This window comes from Siphateles boraxobius, unplaced genomic scaffold, assembly GCF_051911475.1.
Source record: "Siphateles boraxobius isolate OS27281-9 unplaced genomic scaffold, OSU_SipBor_1 111, whole genome shotgun sequence".
NCBI lineage: Eukaryota > Metazoa > Chordata > Actinopteri > Cypriniformes > Leuciscidae > Siphateles > Siphateles boraxobius.
The window spans coordinates 2,469,197-2,493,050 of NW_027508713.1; the positions used below are offsets into that span (position 1 = coordinate 2,469,197).

Genomic DNA, 23,854 nt, shown 5'->3' on the forward strand with positions numbered 1-23,854 from the left:
TCTTTCTTTCCTCAGTGGAAGAGAAATTAAGTTTTTTGAGGAAAACATTTCTGGATTTTTCTTCGAATAATGGACTTCAATGACAACCAGCGTTTTGAAGTCCAAATCAATGCAGTTTCAAAGGTCTTTGAAGTGCTTGAAACGGCTGTGCACGATCGTAGCTGAGGAAGAGAGTCTTATCTAGCGAAACGATAGGTTATTTTCAAAAATATATATATATACTTTTTAACTACAATTGTTCGGATTGAGCTGATCTGCAACGCGCCGGGAACTACGTCATCATGTTGAAAGGTCACGCTCGATGTCACGGGCGCCGGCGAAAGTACCGCCCCACTGTTTACAAAGCGACCAATACAATTTGAACTATCCTCCTTCGCATGGTCGAGTGGGGCGGTACTTCCGCCGGCGACATCGACCCTGTTTCATCGATCAAATTTCTCTTCCACTGAGGAAAGAAAGACATGGATATCTTGGATGGCATTGGGGTGAGTAAATTATTAGGAAATTTTCATTTTGAGGTGAACTAATCCTTTAAAGAAGATATTTTAAAGAAAATAGGTAATCAAACAGTTGAAAGTAGCCATTGACTTCCATAGTAGGAAAAAAAATACTATGGAAGTCAACGACTACCATCAACTGTTTGATTATCGACATTCTTCAAAATATCTTCTTTTGTGTTCAGCAGAAGAAAGAAACTCATACAGGTTTGGAACAACATGAGGGTGAGTAAGTGATAACAAATTGCATTTTTGGGTGAACTTCAGGATTGGTTTAGACAAATAAATTAGTCTTGCCTTGCCATGGTGTCGATACATATGTGACTTAAAAGTTTGAAAATTCTTAAAAGTGCAAGGGTTGGCTGGGACTTTGAGGTGGTACTGGAACCTGGCGAAAATTGGACTGATGACCAAAACTGAAAAAGACATGACAGACACAAACACATATGACAAAGCCTGTTAGCCACAGCACCAAAGATGAGCAGACAGACAGTGGAAGAGAGAAATTGTAAAAGGAAATTCTGTAGAAATAACAAAAACAATTTAATTTAAAAAAATAAATAAATAACCTTTAGATTTTAAAACTTTAAGTTTAAACCATTGTATTAACATGGCTAATACTTACAGAAAAATCCTTCCCAGGCTGCAAATAAAATTGCCCCACACTGTAGAGCTGTAAGAAATCAAAATAAATATTATTCAGTTAACTGTTATGTGTTGCTTGTTGAGGACATATATCTCATAAATCTGCTTACAATACATCTAAGTTAGGTTAATAAAAAATAAGCTTCACTTGACCTCTCTATATTTATTCTAACTTGCTTTTTTTTGGCATGCATTTTACTTGTCTTTGTTGCCTAATAGATCATTAACTCTGATGAAGTTTTTCAACAATTTACACCTTTATTCATATTTCTAATTAGGCCCTATTATAATAATCATTATAACTGTGTCTCCTGCCTAACTAAAAAAGAAGTAAAAGGTTAAACTGGTACCAATAGCCAATCTCTCTAAGCCCAAATAACTAATTTTGCGTTGCAAAGGAAAGTGCAGTATTTTTAAGCCTTATTTTCACGCGTTTTTGTGTCTAAACGATTATGTTCGTAAAATCATAAAATCATCAAGTTCGTCATCCGGGAAACGGACTGCAACGCAGATTGAGCAAAATAACGTTGTCTATTATAAGTGCTTGTTTTTACCACTGACAGGCTCGGATGTTATGGAAAGCATCCCTACAGAGATAACAGTTAGATATTTTGGTTATTATAAGATCCTTCAAACCTTGTTTGTATGTCCTCAGTAGGCTAACGTTATGTCAAATGCAGCAATGTTATCTCGCAGACCATCGTAAAACACATTTAATTAAAACTCGACAGAAACTCACAAAAAGACCCCCTCGCTTTGTCTTTCCACCGTTACAACAATCATCAAGTCTGTTTTGGTCGAAATAAACCGTAAGGTAATGTTTATTCACGGAGTTAGATTTGAAAATGTCAGCACAAGTAGCGGGGTTAACGTTAAAGAGCAGATTGTTTTTGCAACCGCCGATGGCTAAACTTCCACTGTCATTTCACATTAAAAGCCATGTACACTATAGCGTAAAATCCTAAAACCTTTTTATAAAAGTAAAAATTAACTTACCAAATTTCCAGATATCCGCAGAGTAAGATCTCCATCCAGTGAGTGTTCTGCCGCAGTTGTGCTCTGACGTCAGTCAGGCGGCGCGCGCGCTCTCTGTTTACAGCAACCCTGTATTATTGCCTGGCATATTACAGCCAGGTTACAGCTAGGTTACAGCAACACTAAAATGTACTGTAAAATGTTCAACCTCAAACAAAATTGCCCAGAATGAAATGCAAATTACGGTATTTTACTGTAATATACAAATGCAGTATTGTACTGTAGGTTTTTACAGTACTGTGCTGCTAAATCTACAGCGACAGTTAACAGTGTACCATAAAAATGCCTCATTCATTCATTCACCATATTTCCTGGGATTTCCCTGTTATCAAGAATTATATGCACATTACCCTACAAGATATTTTTAAACATGTAAATGTGTTTATCCACTTGGAAGAGCATCTTCAAAAAGCTGTTTTTGCTGAACCACCGTCTCAGTGTGGAGAGGAAAAATATGTTTTGAAATGTATTCAGATTAATATGGCCACAGCCTAAAACTGAGTAAACAAGTGTTCCACTCTTCGAGGCGTGCGTTTGTCTACAAACACTGTAAAAGTTGTGAAATGAGTGATCAATTCCTCGCCTCCAAATATGATTTCTTCGGTTGTGCAGCAGCGAGGGCGAAAAACGGTAACGGAAACAGACACACAGTTGTCATGGCAACAACTACAGTTTAATGCAATATAAAAACCTGCCACAAACAGTTTTTGCACAATAAATGCTGTTCCTTTTGCTGAGTTTAACTTGCATTGCAATGAACTCTGATCTGCAAATGAACCACAGTGAACTATATTTGTACTGCAGTGACCTCAGTTTAATTTTGGGAAGGTGATTAGACTGAACTACATCTGTACTGCAGTCAATCTACAGCAGACTACAAATATGCTCAGATGTCGTTTTACTTTACTGCAGTGTTTTCAGAGGTAGTTCTTTATTATCGATCTCATAGTTTAGAAGTTAATCTTTCTCTCAAATAGGAATAATCTTTAAGGGGTCACGACATGAGACATCAAGTTTTCCTAATTATTTTGACATATAAGAGGTCTTTGTACTATTGAAACATCAATGTTTCACAGCTTAAAATGTTCTCAGAAAAAAAACAAGCAAAAACAAAATGTGTTCAACCAAGATCCAAAAATGGCTTATTAGGATATTGTGGGTTTTGTGACGTCACATGGGCAAATAAATTTGCATATGACCGCCTCTAGAGCAAGACACCAACAAATAGTATTACATCATTGCACTATAGGCCCCGCCCACTATAGGCCCCGCCTACTGGCGTCAGTAACTTTGACGGTCCTGTTTAAACAGTTTAGTTTAGTTTAGTTTATTTATTTATTTAACAGGGACCATACAGTCAAACATAGTTACAATACAAAGCCTGTAACTGATGCGCAGCATATAGAGTTTCTAGCTAATGCTAATTTTCACCTCCTGTCCCTGGTTGGGCAATTTTAAGTACATTATAAAACCGATACATAAAAATAGAAAACATTCACATTTCTTTAAAAAACACACACACACACACACACACACACACACACACACACACACACACACACACACACACACACACACACACACACACACACACACACACACACACACACACACACACACACACACACACACACACACACACAGAAAATAACAATAGTTAAAAATGGTTACAGTTTTGGTTTGCCTTTAGCCACAACTTAATCCTGGAAGTGAACTTTTTCAAGCCATATATGACCTTAATGTCAGACGTAACGAACTCCAGAGTCTAGAGCTCTTAACAGAAAAGGCTGTCTGTGCGAAGCTTGTCCTACAGTATGGTATTGTACAGTTATGATTTGTGCTGCTTCTGGTAACTCTTTTGCTGTTCTGTATTTGAATAAATTTACTAATTGGCTCGGGTGTTAAATTATTAATACACTTGAAAATTAATTTGAAAGAAGAAATTACTGAAGCTTTCAAAGCTGAATATATTATATTTCTCGAGGATGTAACTGTCAGGATACAGGCACAGAGGCGGAGGTAAGTGAAAGCAAACGTGAGTTTATTTACAGTGATATATGTGCAGAGACAAAGTTCATGTGCAGGTGCGTTGACGATCACGTCGTGCAGAGGATCCCAGGTGAGCAGACCCTTCTTCAGAGAGTTGGACGTGGGTAGACAATGTCCAGTGATACGAATACTTTTCTGTTTCAGATCCAGGGAGGAACAGGGAGATCTCTGTGGACACGTGGAGCACTTGGATTCAAATGGCAGGACTCGGGAAACAGGGAACCAGACTGGAATACTGGAGACAGCAAGACAGGGAGACAAAGGTGAGTATATTCAGGGGTGAGTATAGTTACGTGATGGATCTTCGTTGGCAGACTTGGAAACTTGGGTAAATCGTGGGTAACGGTCTTCTCCTGTTGGAGGCTTGACAATGACTGGGGTGTGCGTGAGTGTTTTATAGGGCTGGGTAACGAGGTGACTGATTGTGAACAGGTGTGACTGGTTAATATTCCGGGGAGAGTGACCTTTGAGTGGTGGATGGGAATGAATCTGATTGATTCCTGACACTACCCCCTCCTCCAGCGTCCGCGCCAGCGGACCTAGGACCCCGACGTCGTGGGGGTCTACCTCAAGGTCGAGGAGCAGGTTTGTCAGGGTGTTGTTCGTGGAAGGCAGTGAGTAGCATGGGATCAAGGATGTCCTTACGAGGTATCCAACACCTCTCTTCCGGTCCATAATTTTCCCAGTCAACCAGATACTCGAGTAGACCACCCCGACGTCGGGAGTCCAGGATCTCTCTTACAGCGAAGATGGATTCTGTTTCAATGGGGGGTACCGGAGGATTTTCATCTTGTGCTAGATCTGTAGAGGGGACTGGAACAGGTGAGTGATGGGGCTTCAGGAGGGAAACATGGAATGAGGGGTGGATGCGGTAGTGACTTGGCAGACGGAGCTGGTAGGTAACTGGATTGATTTGTCTTGTTATGGGAAACGGACCGATGTATCTTGGACTTAACTTGCGACAGGGGAGTCTCAACCGGATATCTTTTGTTGAGAGCCAAACCAATTGTCCAGGTTGGTATTCGGGGGTGTTGCTTCGGTGAGCGTCTGCAAAGTGACTGTGGCGGTTTATGGCTTGTTGGAGGTGATGGTGAGCTTGGTTCCATATTCTCTCACTGTCCCGGAACCAGGCGTTAACTGCTGGGACTTCTGAGGGTTCCCCGGACCACGAGAACAGTGGAGGTTGGTAACCCAGAATGCATTGGAACGGAGTCAGGTTGGTGGAGGTTTGTCTAAGGGAATTTTGGGCATACTCTTCCCACACGAGGTAACGACTCCAGAGGTGCTGATTGGCATGGCAGAAAGTTCGGAGGAAACGGCTGACATCCTGGATTTTTCGTTCTGCCTGACCATTAGCCTGTGGGTGATACCCTGAAGTGAGACTTACGGTGACATTCATCAGTGCAAAGAAGGCTCACCAAACTTTTGAAATGAATTGAGGCCCCCTATCTGATACAATGTCCTCTGGGAGGCCGAAATTCTGGAAGACATGTTCCATTAAAAGTTCTGCGGTTGCAAATGCTGTGGGTAAGTTTCTCAGGGGAATCAGCTTACACGCTTTCGAAAAGCGGTCGACGGCCACCAGGATGCAGGTGTTCTCTTCGGAGGGTGGAAGATCAGTCACAAAATCCACCCCAATGTGCGACCAGGGTCTTTGGGGAACGGGTAGAGGCATGAGTTTTCCTGCGGGCAAATGACGAGGATTTTTGTTCATTGCACATAGGATGCACCCCTGGATGAATGATTTGACGTCTCGGAGCATGTTGGGCCACCAGTAGCAGTTTTGGAGAGTGGAGCAGGTTTTGGTGACTCCTGGGTGACCCGTACCAACGGAGGAGTGCGCTGAGGAGATAAGTGATATACGGAATTCATCGGGTACGTAGATTTTCCCAGCTGGGCATTCCGTAGGACTGGGTTGGTTTCGAGACAATTCCATCAGTTGTTCGTTTAAGTCCCACTGAATGGGATTGACAAAGATTTCTCTGGCAAGATGTTCTCGGGTTCTTCATGGTGAGTTTCAGGAGCATGGAGACGAGACAGAGCATCCGCTCGGACGTTCTTGGAGCCTGGACGATAGGAGATCTGGAAGTGAAATCGAGTGAAGAAAAGCGCCCATCTAGCCTGGCGTGGATTGAGTCGTTTTGCTTCTTTCAGATACTGGAGGTTCTTATGGTCGGTGAGAACCAGGAACGGGTGTTTGGCGCCCTCCAACCAGTGTCGCCATTTTTCAAGCGCAAGTTTTACCGCCAGGAGTTCCCGAATGCCGATATCATAGTTTACGTCGGCGGGTGATAACTTGTGGGAGAAGAACGCACATGGCATAGGTTTGGGTGACAAATTGGAATACTGAGACAACACTGCTCCTACTCCAGTGGTGGAGGCGTCGACTTCTACGATGAACATCTCTTCGGGATTAGGATGTCGGAGTAGAGGGGCAGTGGTGAAGGCGGTTTTCAAAGACTGGAATGCGTGGTCGGCTTCCTCAGTCCAGAGCAGCGTTTTTGGCTTTCCCTTTAGGAGTGACGTTAGAGGAGCTGTTAGCAGGCTGTACTGGTGAACGAACCTCCGATAAAAGTTGGCAAAGCCAAGAAATCTTTGCAATTCTTTTACCGTCTGTGGGGTTGGCCAGGATGTGATCGCCTTGGTCTTGCGATCGTCCATCTGTACTCCTCTTTCACTGAGTTGATAGCCTAGGAATTCGACTGAAGTTTGGTGAAATGAGCATTTTTCTGCTTTTAGGAACAAAGAGAACTCACGTAGCCGTTGGAGGACTAAGGAGACGTGTCGTTGGTGTTCCACTGGATCCTTGGAATAGATTAAAATGTCATCGATGTAGATTATTACGAATCGGTTCAGATAATCTCGGAATACCTCGTCCATAAAGCTTTGAAAGATGGAAGGAGCGTTGACCAGTCCATACGGCATAACCAAATATTCGTAGTGGCCAGCAGGGGTGATGAACGCGGTTTTCCATTCGACGCCTTCTCGAATTCGGATGAGGTTATATGCGCTCCTCAAGTCCAGTTTAGTGAACATCTTGGCCTCACGCAGCTGCTCCAGTGAGGAAGGAACCAACGGTAGTGGATAGCTGAACTTCACGGTTATTCTGTTCAGGGTTCGATAGTCGATACAAGGACGTAGTCCGCCACCCTTCTTAGGAACAAAGAAAAAGCTGGCAGCAGCAGGTGACGTGGAGGAACGGATATACCCCTGTTTCAGAGCCTCTTCAATGTACTGTTGCATGGCTTTCTGTTCGGGAATAGACAGGGAGTAGATTCGTCCCTTAGGAATGGGTTCTCCTGGAACAAGGTCGATCGCACAATCCCAAGCTCGATGAGGGGGTAATTTAGCAGCCTCGACAGGATTGAACACATCTGCAAACGAGGAATAACAGGTAGGTATGGAAACGGACAGACTCTCAGTGGGGCTTTCGATGGAGGTTGAGTTTACTGGGACAATGTTAGGTGCATCAACGATGGATGTGGTCGCCAACTCGGCAGTTCTGGATGCACACTTACACCCCCAGTTCAGGATCTTACCAGATGACCAGTTGATATTGGGTTGATGTCGAATAAGCCATGGGCGACCCAGAATTAGATCAGTCTGACTGTTCTCTAATATGAAAGGTTCAAAAGTTCGTGATGTGTATTTTCGACACCCAGGATGATGGGTTTAATCTGAGCTGTGACATACCCCTTATTTATGGTTTCACCCGTCACTGCATGGATGGAGTATGGTCTGGCGGTGGCTGATTTCTCGAGCTGGAGTTTTTGGCAGAGCCGTCCGGAAATGAAGTTTCCTGCCGACCCGGAGTCCACTATGGCTGTGGCAGAAACATGGAAAGTCGTGGATTTTAAGATCACTGAAATAGTTAGTGGGGCTGATACCGAATCGGCCGTAAAGACAGAACTCACAAGCATTCTGGGGGGTCGAGTCGGACATGACTGACGAAAGTGTCCTCCCATTCCACAATACAGACATAACCTGAGTTCACGGCGCCGGGCACGTTCCGCTGGGGACAGTCGGTAAGTATCCAATTGCATCTTTTCTCCATCTGCTTCGGGCGGAGCTTCCGTGGGATACTGAGAATTACTAGTGGGTCGGCGATTTTTTAGATAACAGCCCTGAGATCGTTGATGCACACGGAGAGCTTGTTGGATAAATTTTTCAACACCCAGACTGTCATCATATATCGCCATTTGCAGACGGAGAGCAGGATTCAGACCACGTCGGTAAACAGAAATGAGCGCCTTCTCGTTCCACCCACTTGCAGAGGCTAAAGTGCGAAATTCCAACGAATACTCAGAAACCGATCTTCGACCTTGGTATAGTTGCAGTAGTTTGTCACTGGTGGAAGAATCATCAACTGGTCGTCCGAAAACTTCTTTAAAATGGTCTACAAACCCTTGTACCGATGAGGTTGTAGTGGACTCCTGTAACCACATGGTTTCAGCCCATCTCAAAGCAGCCCCGGATAACTGTTGGATGATAAAAGCGATTTTCGATCTTTCTGTGGGATATAACTGATTTTGCTGTTCCAGAGCGAGCGAACACTGAAGCAGGAACCCGTTGCAATCCTCCGCCCGTCCGGAGAATGGCGCTGGACGTGATGCTTGGTTAGCGAAGCATATCATCGAAGAAGTGGAGTCTGCAGAAGTGCTGAGCGTAGACTGACCGGAATTTTGAACAGCGGCTGTAGACTGTACAGGGTTATCACCATGGCGGGTAGCTTCCATCGCGCTGTTTCACTTTTCTGTTCTGGTCAAGCCTTCTGTCAGGATACAGGCACAGAGGCGGAGGTAAGTGAAAGCAAACGTGAGTTTATTTACAGTGATATATGTGCAGAGACAAAGTTCATGTGCAGGTGCGTTGACGATCACGTCGTGCAGAGGATCCCAGGTGAGCAGACCCTTCTTCAGAGAGTTGGACGTGGGTAGACAATGTCCAGTGATACGAATACTTTTCTGTTTCAGATCCAGGGAGGAACAGGGAGATCTCGGTGGACACGTGGAGCACTTGGATTCAAATGGCAGGACTCGGGAAACAGGGAACCAGACTGGAATACTGGAGACAGCAAGACAGGGAGACAAAGGTGAGTATATTCAGGGGTGAGTATAGTTACGTGATGGATCTTCGTTGGCAGACTTGGAAACTTCGGGAAATCGTGGGTAACGGTCTTCTCCTGTTGGAGGCTTGACAATGACTGGGGTGTGCGTGAGTGTTTTATAGGGCTGGGTAACGAGGTGACTGATTGTGAACAGGTGTGACTGGTTAATATTCCGGGGAGAGTGACCTTTGAGTGGTGGATGGGAATGAATCTGATTGATTCCTGACAGTAACAGTGATGGTAACGGATTGGTTTGTTATCCATAATTTGTATTGCTCGATTGTAAAGTGAACCAATGTGTTTTGTTGCAGACGGGGCTGCTTGTGCCCAAACTGTCATGCAGTATGAAATATGTGAAAAGACCATCGCATGCATGTACAGCAGGGCTGCCTGGTTTGGTATGTAATTTCTGATCAGTTTAAAACAGTTAAGATTCCTTTGTATTGTTTTAGAAATTTTCTTTATATGTTTAGCAAATTTAAGTTGAGGATCTATGACCAATCCAAGATATTTAAATTCTGTAACAGATTGAATTTTTCCATTTTGTAAGTTAATTTTAAATCTTTCACTAAGATCAAGTTTCTTAATAGAAAAACACATGGAGACTGTTTTTGTAAAATTTAGCACCAACTGATTTTGATTGAGCCACTGTCTGACATCAGCCATACCTGCAGACAGTACATCAGCAGCCAGCTCTGGTGACCTAGCGTGTGTATAAAGAACTGCATCATCTGAAAGCCTTTTTAAGATCAAGGTATACAGCTCCCACCACATCACCCCTATCTAGGGATTTTTTCACATTTTCAATAAAACAGCAGTTTGCAATTTCAGTTGAATAACCCAATCTGAAACCGAACTGCTGTGGGTGGAGGAACTGACTGGCTTCTGGTCAACAATTTGTGCTGCTACAACTTTCTCAATTACTTTAGATAAAATAGGTAAAATAGATATAGGACGATAGTTACACATAGAGTCCTGACTTCCTGATTTAAATACTGGCACAATGACTGCTTTTTTCCAACCTAAAGGAAATGTACACGTTCTTATAGAAAGATTGACAAGATGTGTCAGTGGTTTAACTAACACAGTTTTATATTTTTTTAAAAAGCAACTATTCATCATATAGATATCATTTGATTTGGAATTTGACAATTTATTAATAATTTCTGCAATTTTTGTCCGGAAACTCTGTAATATAAAAGGAATCTGCAGAAGTCACTCCAGTTGGATAATTGAAATCTATAGACTCAAAATCTTTTGTTAGTTTTTCTACTGATTGCACAAAATATGAATTTAACTCAGTAGCCATAGTGGCATTATTATTTATGTTCTTTCCATTTATGGTAAGTTCCTTTATCCCTTTGTGTTTATGTGTTTTATTAGTCAGATTGTTTAAATGTCTCCAAATGGAATTATTATTGCCCTTAGCATTACCTATAAGTTGAGTATAATAGGAAACCTTTGCTTTACGTAGTTCTAGTACCACTTTATTTCTTAAACATTTGTAAGTTAACAGATCAGTATTCATTTTTGAGCATAATGATTTTTTTCAGAGCCAAATCTCTCTTCTTCATAAGCTTTCTGATTTAATTACTTATCCATGGTATAGTAGTTTCTTTCTGGCTACATCTTTTTTGTTTTATAAATGTATCTATTAGTCCTGAGATAGCTGTAGTCATAGAATTACAACACTCGTCTACATCATTCACAGCCATGATCTGCTCCCAATTTAAGTTATTAAGTTCTCTTTCAAACTGCACAGTTTTAGCTTCAGGAATAATAAATGATAATTTATCACAACCAGATTTGCCAAAATACTGTAGCCGCTTTCTAGTCAGTTTTCTAGCTGTCAGAATCATGTTGTGGTCTGAGAGACCTGTTATCAGATTGTACGTCCTTGTTATACGTTCTGGTTTATTAGTAAACGGCATATCAATAAGTGTTTTGGTCTGCCTTGTTATCCTAGTGGGCCCTTTAATCATTTGTAGATAATTAAATTTTGTCATGATTGTTTTTAATTTTTGTTTACCACTTTTGTCAGACCAATTAATGTTAAAATCACCATACCATATAGTCTCTTTATAAGAATCAAGTTGTTTAGCTACAAAACTTAATTCATCATAAAAAGTAATGTTATGAGAAGGTGGGTTATAAAGAACAACAATATTAAAATTCATTGTAGATGATAAAATTACATTCAAAGCTAAACATTCCAGAGGGGTTTTCAATTCAACTGTATGACATATGTATGTATATTACTTTTATCTATATTAAAATCTTCCCCCCTTGCCTACATCTCTGTCCTTTCTGAAACATTGATATCCAGCAATGTCTATCATGTTAGTTGGTACATTACTGTGAAGCCAGGATTCTGTTAAACAAAGATAATCCAAATTTGAGTCCATAAGGAGTACAGAGATCTGATCCCTTTTGGAAATTAGGCTGCGAATGTTTAAGTGTCCACCCAATATACCTTTTGGTTTAAACTTAACATCCCAAAGCACTCTAGCATGATTAACAGTTTGGAAATATAGATATTGTTTTTGTTTTTGTACAGTGCGACTGGCCGAGCCATTTGAGTGCACTAATGGCGTCTTGTCCGGTCCTCCACATGAAGCAACGCGCCTCACTCTATTTCCCGACCGAAAATGAAGGTCCACGCCATCACTCCAAGCCACCACAGCCCTGCGGCCAGCAGCCACAGCAACTCCCGGTACAGTCCCCGAACACGGATCTATCAGACGGGGTGACTCACCGGTCTGTAAGTCCAAGCAAACAATAACAGCAAGAAAAGTTGTAAAATACAGAGGGCATAAGTGGAGCCCAACAAACCACACCTGCCCTCAGCAGCCATGTTTTTTTCCAATGTGTTTCCAATGTCAGCTCGTTTGAATCTCTGTACAGACTCCAGAAAGACTCCAGCTTCAGAAAAAAGTGGATGGTTTATTTTTAATGGCCTCATTCGCGCAGCAGGAACTTTTTACGCGCGTAACGCGTCTTTGCATTGACAAAGTAATTCTTTGTCTATAAATTTTATATAGGTGTTTTCAAAAACACAAGGGGGCATTGATACAATGTGTTTGTTTGGAGCGTTTGACTGCAGATTGTTTTGTAAATGAGGCACAGTGTAAGAGAGAGTTTGTAAAGAAACTGGTGTAACTACACTGGTCATAAATGAGTCCCCGATTCTTACTGATGTCCACATTCACATTTATTCTTCTCTGAAGTATCATGGAACACCATGAAAACTAGAAGATAAACAAAACAGCTTCAAGCATAAAGCACCCAAAACAACATACACTCTTATTTCTTATGCAGACCAGCACAATGTGTCTCACATTTTCTTGTAAACAGAATTTAACAGTGCTTAATAAGATAGCTCGATAATTATTACCATGTTCGCCTGGTAGACCAGCTGTAGAATAATAGACGGGACCTTAAAAGTTCGCTGTTCTCACCCGCCACTCTCTCTTCTCTCTGGCGCTACTCTTCATACTTCCGGGGTTAATCATGTGACTAGCAATGAAAACCTTTCTCTTTTTCAGAAATTTAACAAGAACAACGTAACAACAACTTTATATCACACTATTACTCAGAATTACAGTAAACAAGACACATTAAATTGCATTACAAAAAACGACTTTATGGTCGTAAAGGTTACACATGCACAACTTCCGGTGCTGTCATGGAAACGAGTTTATACTGGACTTAGCGTCAGTTACAACTGGTGTGCAAAGATTAAGCAGCAACTGTATTGGATGTGACAGCAGCTAGATCTCAAAGCCAAAGTATTTGCATAAAAAACATAAGCAGTTTAGTAATTCTTTGTCTATAAATTTTATATAGGTGTTTTCAAAAACACAAGGGGGCATTGATACAATGCTAAATGCAATGCTACAATACAATGCCGAGGGCATTGGTCAAACTAAGCATAAGAATACTTATAGGCTATAAAACTGGGCTAAATGCACATTTGACTTTATTCTACTTCAAACCAGTAGATGGCACAAACATTACAGCTCAGCACTTCTCTTAACAACCGCTTTTGATGATGCAGGTGCACTTGATCCTCGATGCGATCGCAGCTCAAAGTTGATTCTGCACTAATCTGATCTAGCTATAGGGATGCTAATTAACCGGTTAACCGATAATAAGAAGTTTAACCAATTCACGTTAATAGCTACTGTTTGCTGCATGCTTTTTTTTGAGAGAGAAAAAAACGGGTAAATCATGTATAAGTGGCATTTTATTGCATTCAGAAATAATACCGTAAATAAAGCAATATGTTATAACGGTGGATGGTACAAAAATACATAGCTATAGGCTACTTTAGTTCCCCTCTCTCCACAACAAATCCTTTCAATTTAACCGTATTCAAAACAGAACAAGAATGAAAAAATATCAGTAAGTAACAAACAAGCCAAAACAAAATAATTTGAAGCGAAACTGAAAGTAACTGGCGTTGGGCTCACGAAGCCTAACTCTCTCATTCCAATACAAATGTGCACCAAAATCAGCTTATCTTTGTAAAATGGCACCATTTTTAAATATCTGAACGTACACTCTTAACATCAGACAAGCAAGCATTAAAATATGATATGATGATCAAGCACTATTTAATGATAGAGCTTTAGTAATTAGAACTATTAGATATGCTATGCCGCGGTCGCAGATTTGTAATGGAAGCAGGTTTAGGTTACTGAGTGTCCACAGCCTGGTCATGATGAGGGACAGACAGAGTTAACTTCACATCAGCAAGAGGTCCTGGTAAGTGCCAGTAGCAGGACCCATTATAATCGCCTGCCTTTATCCCTATCTTAGCAAATTGCATAGTCCGCTATCAACATGGGTGTGCATCATGATTATGAAAATTATCGTGCCCTTTAGTGCTGTCAAACTCAACCTGTTTAATCATTTCTGTTAGGTTCATTTGATTGATTTAAAGGATTGATGAGCTGCCGGGTTCATGAATATTAATTACGTTGTCAGCGTCCGCTGGAACTGATTTGCTGAAATCAAACGGTGATTTCAAGTTGGTTTTGATTCATTTGTCTTTTTATTCATGCAGGTATGTTCCCATTCATGCTTCTGGTAATATATTTTTGTAATTTATGTAAAATTGTTTTTGTTAAACAGGGTATCTGCAAGGACCCGAAGAAATCAAAATTAATACCTTATATTATCAGCCAATCAGATTTTGATGCGTAGTGACAGAATGCCCCTTGTGCCCAGCGCTGTGTCGACGCTAGCCCGCGCTGATGTCATTGAGAATGATGATGATGTCAGTAAGAATATGTTTTTTTTTGGGGGGGGGGGGGGTATTGCCATACAATGCTAAATCAGATACAATACATGTGTACAATAACAATTTTCGGGAAAAACACAACATTACGATGTCCAGAAATCAATAGTACATTGGGTCATTTTGGGTACATTTGTCATTTAATGAGATCTACTAAAATAGGCCATATTGTTATTGTATAGATCCACACATTTACTTGTGTGCTGTTATGGTCCAGTGGCAGAACTTTTGCCAAGCGTGTCAGAGGTTCTGGGTTCTATTCCGCACTTGTATCGTTTTTTTTTTTCATCAAAACCGAATATGTTCATGAGTGGTTGTATATCAAGCAGGGACAGGTTTGTGTGTGTTTTGTGATTTCAGCAGAACGAATAGTCTCTGCATCGGCGATAGATTGAAGCGCGAGTGAAGACTGTGTGCGAGACACAAGAGATAGAGAACACTGTATCCGCACCACTGATAGCAGCGCAACCAGCACTCAGCGGGATTTCAGAAACTACACATTTCAGCTGTAGGATTACAAATTTTATTTAAATGTTTAATTGAGCTTCCAATACAATAGTATAGAAACTGAGAAAGTTTATTAGTGTGAATTTTGTATCTAAGGTAAATTATGTCACAAACCTCCCTGTTCCTGTCTGTCCAGCTCTCTATTGTAAGTTAAATTGGTCAGAGCCCTGAGACTATAGCCTTTTGTCTTTATGCACTGCCTGGCCATTAAGATAATGTGAAGGTATCGGTGAAGAGTCTGGCTGATTGGATTAGGATATTTACATTACACTGTTATGCTGATTGGATTAGGATTGGTAACACTCTCAGTCTAAGGCACATTCCTTAACCCGTATGCCTCATTTACATGCTTTTGTTTCCACCTTTATGTAACTCCTCCCCCTGAAAGGGTATATGAACTAAATGTATACAGCCTTAGTTAGACTTGATTGAGATGACTACAGCGACGAAATAAAGAACTTATACCTCAACAATCTCCTGGTCTGCAACTCTATCTTTTCTACACTTGAGAAGAAGAAGTTCACAAGACAGCGCTAGGTTGACTCTTATTTAACAAACAAACGCAATTAATGCACTACTAGTTAACCGGAGATACCAGAGATGTTTTATTTACAAGAAGACTTGGAGATTGTTGCTGAAGGCCCGGACTGAAACCAAATGAAGTGTTTTTATTAATGCAGAATAAAATCTGAGTAATTTCTGTTGCCGGTCTCGTTCATCGACACACACAACACAGAGCTAAACGAAGACCGGTCACGCGTGATCCAACAGAGGAAACATACAAACACACTCCGTCATTTTGGTCACACAGATAAGAGTAGGATTGTTCGAAACTGCTAAGTATTTCATTGTATTTGTGTACACTCACAATAAAACAGAACATTGTGCTTTTGTAAAATAAATCAAACATACAGGAAGTGTTTTCTGTCGTCTCGGTTTCCTTTCCGTCAACTTGTTTGTGGAGCACCTCACAGAAATGAACCAAACTCAGCAGAATACTGTCACAGTTTCTTCTCTTGTTTTCTTAATCTGTTCATTATTTAAGTCAAATATATTTAGCATATTTATTCTTTTTATACAGGCCTTTAGACTATGATTTTATGAAAACAAATTATTGTTATTATTATTTTATATTAAATGTAACTCCATTTTCCTTGAATCCTCCTGGCGACCCAGGGTTTGGAAACCGTGCTCTAGAGAACTGAGTTTTGCACCTCTAGTATAAGTGAACCTCAAGTAATATATATTACAATAATGTAAAAATCCCTGTCATGACCCTGTAAAGATGTAAGATGCATTATTAAAAGTATTCTTCAGCTATTAATGATTAAACACTCACAGAGCTTTTCTGCAGTTGACCACAGCTGGTATCAGTCTTCTTCTACCCTCAGCTGATGTGTTGTATTTCATGGTGTTCAGCTCATCCAGCGCCTCCTCTGAGATCTGAAGCATGTAGGAGATTGTTGAGCAGTGAGACGGAGAGAGTTTCTTCACTGAGTGTTTGTCTGATTTCACAAACTCCTGAATCTCTCTGGACAGAGTCTGATCTTTCACTTCCAGCAGACAGAGGAAAAGATTGATGGATTGATCTGCTGAGAGATGATGTGATTGTTTGATCTGGTCTTTAATGTACTGTGTGATTCTCCTGATGGTCTCTGAGCTGTTCTCTGTGTGTGTCAGTAGATCCTGTAAGAGTCTCTGATTGGACTCCAGTGAGACGCCCATCAGGAACCGCAGGAACAGATCCAGCCGTCCATTCTCAGCCCTGCGGGCTTTATTTACTGCTGATGTTAGAAGACCATACAGAGAGACTTCATCAGATCTGAATATACGCAGAAGCTGCAGTGGTTTCTGGTTCTTCGTTAAATAGCAGTAAAACACATAGAAAGCAGCGAGAAACTCCTGAACGCTCAGATGAATGAAGCTGTAGACTTTCCTCTGATGAATCACAGATTCCTCCTTAAAGATCTCAGTGCAAATCCCAGAATGCACTGAGGCGTCAGTGACGTCTATGCCGCTCTCAATCAGGTCCTCCTCATAGAACATCACATTGCCCTTCATCAGCTGATGGAAAGCCACTTCAGCAAGTTTCACAATCACTTCTCTGTTGGAGCGCAGGAGTTTCTCTGGATCTCTCTCTTCATACTTCTGATTCCTCATGTGGATCTGAATCAGCAGGAAGTGGATGTACATTTCAGTCAGAGTTTGAGGGATTTCTGCACTCAGATCTTCTTCCAGGAGCTTCTGGAGCACAGTGGATGAGATCCAGCAGAAGACGGGTATGTGGCACATGATGTGGAGGCTTCTTGCTCTTCTGATGTGAGAGATAATTCTGCTGGCTTGATGCTCGTCACTGATTCTCTTCCTGAAATATTCCTCCTTCTGAGGCTCATTGAATCCCTGAATCTCTGTCAGACGGTTGATGTATTCGGAGGGGATCTGATTGGCTGCTGCTGGTCTGGAGGTGATCCAGATGAGAGCCGAGGGAAGCAGATCTCCTTTCATGAGCTTTGACATCAACACACCCACTGATGAAGTCTCAGTCACATCAGAAACTTCCTGACCGTCTGGAAACATCAGTGTGATTCTGCTTTCATCCAGACCATCAAAGATGAACACAACTTTACACTCCTCATAAATCTTTGAGTCCAGATCTTGAAGTTCAGGATGAAAGTCCAGCAGAAGTCTGTGAAGACTGTACTGATGATCTCGGATCAAGTTCAGCTCTCGAAATGGAAGCACAAACATGAAATCTACATCCTGATTGTCTTTCCCCTCGGCCCAGTCCAGAATGAACTTCTGCACAGAGACGGTTTTCCCGATTCCAGCGATGCCTTTAGTAAGAACAGTCTTGATCTGCTCTCTCTCCTCGCGTCCTGGTTCAGGAGAGGCTTTAAAGATGTCATTGCAGGAGATTGGAGTGTCTTGTGAGTGTTGTGTTCTGGCTGTTTTCTCCATCTGTAAAACCTCATGTTGTTTATTCACTCCTTCACTCTCTCCCTCTATGATGTAGAGCTGTGTGTAGATCCTGTTCAGGAGGGTTTCCGTCTCTTGGAGTTTCAGTCCCTCAAATAATCTCTCATACTTGTTCTTCATGCTGGTTTTGTGTCTGTGTTTGACTCTCTGTAGTTCATCATTCACTGGTTGAGGAGAATCCTGATCTCCAGTCTGATCATCTCTATACACACTGCTGACACAACAAAAGTGCACAGATTTAAGAACATGAAAAATGACATGATGACAAATGAGAAATTACAGATCCAAAGAAAACACTAATAAATAAATTTTCCTGTCTGCGGTTTCATGTATTTTAAGTAGGGTTGCAATGACTAATTGATCAAATGGATAATAATATATAATGAAAATAATTGATGATGAATTTGATTATGAATTAGTGTTATGTGTGAGTGTTCTAATCTGTATGTCATTGCAGTTTCCCTGGTATATCACCTGCAATCAACCGGTTAATTGGTGTCACCTGACGGGAGCTACTTTAAATCTAGGTCTCTCTCTCTCTCGCTCTCTCTAGTAGTAGCAGTGTTTTGCTTCTATAGTCCCCTTTTTATATTAAATAAACTTTGTTTAATTGGCAGACTTCTGTCTTTGTGTCCTTTATGTTGCATCCCTAGAGCCAGGGTTGTAACATAATGGGGGCTCGTCCAATTTGGTTCGTGTTTTTTTTTTTTATAATTTGGGGACTGTTTTTGTTTATTCCCTTTGATTGAGATAATTTGGTGAGTATGGTTGTTTGAGTATTTTTGAGTATATGCATGAGTTTTCCCGGTTAGGTAGGGTGAGAGTTCCAGCTGGGTTGATTACTCAATCCTTCCATCGGTTCTCTCTTTTGTTATTTTTCCTTTTTTTTTTTCGAGGTTATTCTGGGTGGAGACTTGTTCTCTGTCGGGGGTAAGCATTTCAGAACTGTGAACATAGTAGACTAATGCCCAGTATTGTCTTTTGATATTCGTGATTGCTTGGGGTCAGTAATCTTTTGTGTCTGGGTTAGTTCTACTTCTGGTTAAAGCTTTAAAAGCTTTGTTTGAGAGCATTTTTGCTGTTTTGTCATTTTTTTAGTAGTGTGTAATTGGACCTGTTGTGTCGGCCTGAACTGTGTAGGAAGTAGTGTTACTACTTAAGTGTAGTTAGTGTTGAGTTTAGTAATGGCTTCTTTAGAAGACTTCCTAAAGGAACCTTCAGAAGAGTTACTTGAGTTTTTTTTTACAAAGGATCAACTTTTGCAGTTGTCCTCTCATTATGATATTCCCATCACAAGTAGTGAGAAGCGTCTGAAGGATAGTGTGAAGGAAATCATTAGAAGTGTTTTGGTTGACAATGGTGTCTTAAAAGTTAAACGGGTTTGCCCACAATCCATGACTGCTCCTTTGTCTGAAGTTGCAATTGAGCTTAGGCTCAGAGAGCTAGCTTTCCAGGAGAAACAGCTAGAGGTTAATGCGAAACTAAGAGAGAAACAAATGTATCTTGAACACGAACGGTCTCTTAAAGAGTTGGAATTAAAAGCTGCTACTTTAACTCCAAGAGGTGATGTTTCTTCATTTGATGTTGGTAGACACATTAACCGATATTTTGAACGGGTGGCAATTACATCAAAGTGGCCTAGAACTGTCGGGACTTTGCTTTTACAAAGTATCTTGGTGGGTAAAGCTCAGGAAGCTTATTCCGCTCTTAGCCTAGAGAAGAGTGCTAATTATGATGAGGTTAAAGCAGCTATATTGAAGGCATATGAGCTGGTTCCTGAAGCTTACCGCCAGCGCTTTCAAAGTTGTGCCAAATTTGTTCACGATACTTATGTTGAGTTTGCAAAACAGAAGGAGAATCTGTTTGATCGGTGGTGTACGTCTCAGAAGGTGGAAAGTAAGGAACATCTAAGGCAACTCATTTTGCTTGAAGAATTTAAAAACTGTCTATAAAAAAATAGTCCCTTGGAAATGTCCCTATAAAATGAACGCACAGCTCAGTTTATGGTCCACACTGTTATTTGATTTTCTTTGTTGTTGTTGTTTTCAAATACAAACTCACTTATATATTAAAGAAAGAAATATTTTTTAACGAACACATGTTAGGCTATCTTGAGTTTTTTCCTCCGCTATCGTCCTGTCAATCATCTCGCTGTCTCACTCCCGCGGCTATGATAAGTTACATTTTAATTTACTACATCGGTAGGTAGCCTACCCACCACCACCATCAGCAGTTTTGCATTACAGTATTTGCAATGACCACCCCTTGTCCAAAACTGAGCGTATTGTCAAGAAGAGTCATTATGACTGCTGCGCATTTACACTTGACAGAACATTGGTCTGTGCTTCACCCGCTCTGCGCGGTCTGTGCAGCACTACACAGATTTAACTCTGCACAGCTAAATAAAACCGTCTGGGTGCAGATTAATATTTAATATTTCTGAAATAAATATTACTGAGAAACGCGTTAAGTTGCACAGCCCTGTACAGTTTAAGAAGCGGTACACAGAGGCATAGGACTATTATTTTGTTGAAAATACCTGGGGAATTTACTGATGACGTCACATGCTCAGATTTGCTTGACCGATCGGCTGAAAGGGGCGTCTCATGACCGCCCACATGTGCAAAACGAATTTTGAAGTCATTTATTCGTTTATTGCCTGTGAACTACAAAACGAAAAAATCAAGCGAAATCTCGGTTTTACGTTTTTTTGAAAAAACGAATAAAGGCGCCGTTTTCTCGTTTCTGCTTATTTAGTTTCAAATTGGAAAACAAAATATCAAAACGTACACGGACCCTATAGGCTTCAAATTTGAATTGCGGTCCTTTGATTTCAAATGACAAACAAAGACGACAACAGCTCGGCCACATGAACTGAACCGAAGAAAAAATGACAAATGCCTCAAAAACAGCCACCGTAATTAATTATGGTCATTAGTGTGAGCCCTGAAGGATGTCAGCTTGAGCCGGAGTAAACCTGGGGTAACCAAACCGGGACGGCTGCGGTACTTCGTCTGCATGTGCAAAGCTTAATAGTGCTCCTTTAGACGGGACGGTTTCATCGCCTCGTTAGAGAAAACCTGCTGGCAAAGCATCGGGAGCTGGATGTTCGTGGGTGAGGGAATAAAGCCATATCTAACGTACTCAACACTATACTGTCTGCACTTCTTGTTTTCCGCCATGTTTGAATGTTTTTTTATATCAAAATTGTTTTAGCCTACGTTATTGTGCTTGTGTGCATTTTGATTGGACACATTACTCTTATCTTATACCGCGAAGCAGAGTTCGGGTCTGTCAGTCAGCGGCGCTCACTCTGACGGCTGCCGCTGTGGCATTTGGTTTTAGGCGTTGCTATGGAGATAATTTGCCGGTAACTAGCCGGACAAGTCTGATTGGCTACTAGAAACATTTAAATATTAATTCATTAATTTGCACATACATCATTTTATTTTACATTCAAATGAACATTGTATGTGTTGTCAGAGGCTTAAAAGTTGTGATGAGTAACAGTAACGTCCCCCATTTATGCTTGAGCGCCCCCCTCTCTGCTGCCTCGTTCACCCCCCCCCCCCCCCAACGCCCCCGCTGAGAAGCGCTAGCATAAACCGACATGAACGAGTGCAGATGTAAATAAGCATGTGCATTTTGAATAAACTATTGCCTGAATAAAATATACATGTTGCTAAAATATTTCATCTTATAAATTAGTTTTAAAGTTGTACATGTAACACAAGTAATCATATTTTTATGAAAGCAGGGATACTGTTGGAATAGCCCATTAATGCAATATAATAACTGTGTTCAGAAGAGTGAATGTGTTTCTCATAGCCGACCTCATGCTTCTGTTTTTGTTCATTATCATTTTTAATTTAGTCATTTCAACTTCTGCTTTTAATGGAAAGCAATCAGTTGTTTTTTGGTTGGGAATGTAATGTTTGTATTTTAACCCTTTCTTCTACATATAATGTACAGCACAGCCTACAGAGATTCATTCACTATATTAGTTTTCACAGTCTTCATATTACACATTGTGTGGAGGACAACACAAAACGTTACATTTTCTGATCAGTTTTCCCTGCCGACCGTCCGTCCGTTGCACGTTTGTCTCACCAAGTTTGGTTGCCATAGATACTAGTGACGTCCGGTTCGTGAACGAATCGTTCTTTTGAACCGGTTCTTTTTAGTGAACCGGTCGAACCAGTACACTAAATCGGACTGAATCGTTCGAAACAGTTCGCGTCTTGCGTCAGTGCTGATCCACAAGTTACTAAAGTTACTCACTTTCAGACATGCCTGACAGTCCCTCGGACTCGAAATAAACCAATATCCCGGAGTATATTTTACCCCAGTAAATCCAACAGTTCACTGAGACTTGTTGTGCTGAGAGAAGTGATGAGCACGAGCAGCTGATACTGAGCATGCGCGCACAGCTACAGCAGTTCTCGATCACCAGTACAGAACCCAGAACTGGTTATTTCGGATGTGTTCCACAATGAACCAGATGAGCGGATGAGCTGATGAACTGAGCATGTTATGCAAGTACTTTTACTTTTAATACTTAAAGTACATTTAAAATCAGGTACTTTTTACTTAAGTAGGGTTGTCATTGTGGTACTTTTACTTTTACTAAAGTAAATTTGTCACTGGTTATTTGTACTTTTACTTAAGTACTGAGATTCAGTACTTCCTCCACCACTGGTTTTTGACTCCCATAAAACAGTTAATTCACCACTACAGATTTACACTCACCTGGGGTCAGAGGTCACTGCTTCATCACTGGGGTCAGAGGTCACTGCTTCATCACTGGGGTCAGAGGTCACTGCTTCATCACTGGGGTCAGAGGTCACTGCTTCGTCACTGGGGTCAGAGGTCACTGCTTTATCACTGGGTTCAGAGGTCACTGCTTTATCACTGGGGTCAGAGGTCACTGCTTCGTCACTGGGGTCAGAGGTCACTGCTTTATCACTGGGGTCAGAGGTCACTGCTTCGTCACTGGGGTCAGAGGTCACTGCTTTATCACTGGGTTCAGAGGTCACTGCTTTATCACTGGGGTCAGAGATCACTGCTTCGTCACTGGGGTCAGAGGTCACTGCTTCATCACTGGGGTCAGAGGTCACTGCTTCATCACTGGGGTCAGAGGTCACTGCTTCGTCACTGGGGTCAGAGGTCACTGCTTCGTCACTGAGTTGAGGAGGCTTCTCCATGGATGCGTCACTCTTCAGAGACACACAGCTGGGATCTGGAGATGAAGATCTCTCTCTGCTCTCTCTGCTCCCCATAATGAGAAACTGACTTCAGATCTGTGCATGGAAACACTGAGAACAAATCATACAGAACATTTAGATTATTCCAGTACAGTATCAAATCCCAATACTACACACACAATGAGATTGTAGAGATGTGTGTGTGTTCAGACTGTGTAGTTGCAGCAGTTTGAGGAGGATCCTTGTAAAGTGACGTCACTGACAGCTTCTGTGTGTCAGAGCTTATATCACACTAACTGATCCTCACATTGATGAAGAACTCTCTGAACGCTTCCACATGGAGCCTTTTACACTTTATAATGATTAATACTTGTTCTCCCTCCACAATAATGAGTCTCAATGTATTCAAGTGATGCAGTTTAACAATCAGATACAAAAAACAACTATGAATCACATCAACCCAATTTTGACTGTCATCATAGCCCCTTTCACACAGCGCGTTGATCCCGGGAAATTGCCAGAACGCCTTCTG

The 23,854-nt window shown here is 41.3% G+C and overlaps 1 pseudogene across 1 annotated transcript in view; it reads right to left on the minus strand.

Annotated features, from left to right (window-relative positions):
• Positions 1 to 23,429, minus strand: part of LOC143705384 (uncharacterized) — a 50,571-nt pseudogene extending 27,142 nt beyond the window's left edge. Inside the window, exons 1-2 of the transcript XR_013192311.1 lie at positions 22,868 to 23,429; positions 16,482 to 18,332 (exon numbers count right to left, since the gene is read on the minus strand). The product of XR_013192311.1 is annotated as an uncharacterized LOC143705384 (transcript). The remainder of the gene's footprint in view (positions 1 to 16,481; positions 18,333 to 22,867) is intronic.
• Positions 23,430 to 23,854: the final 425 nt, after the last annotated feature.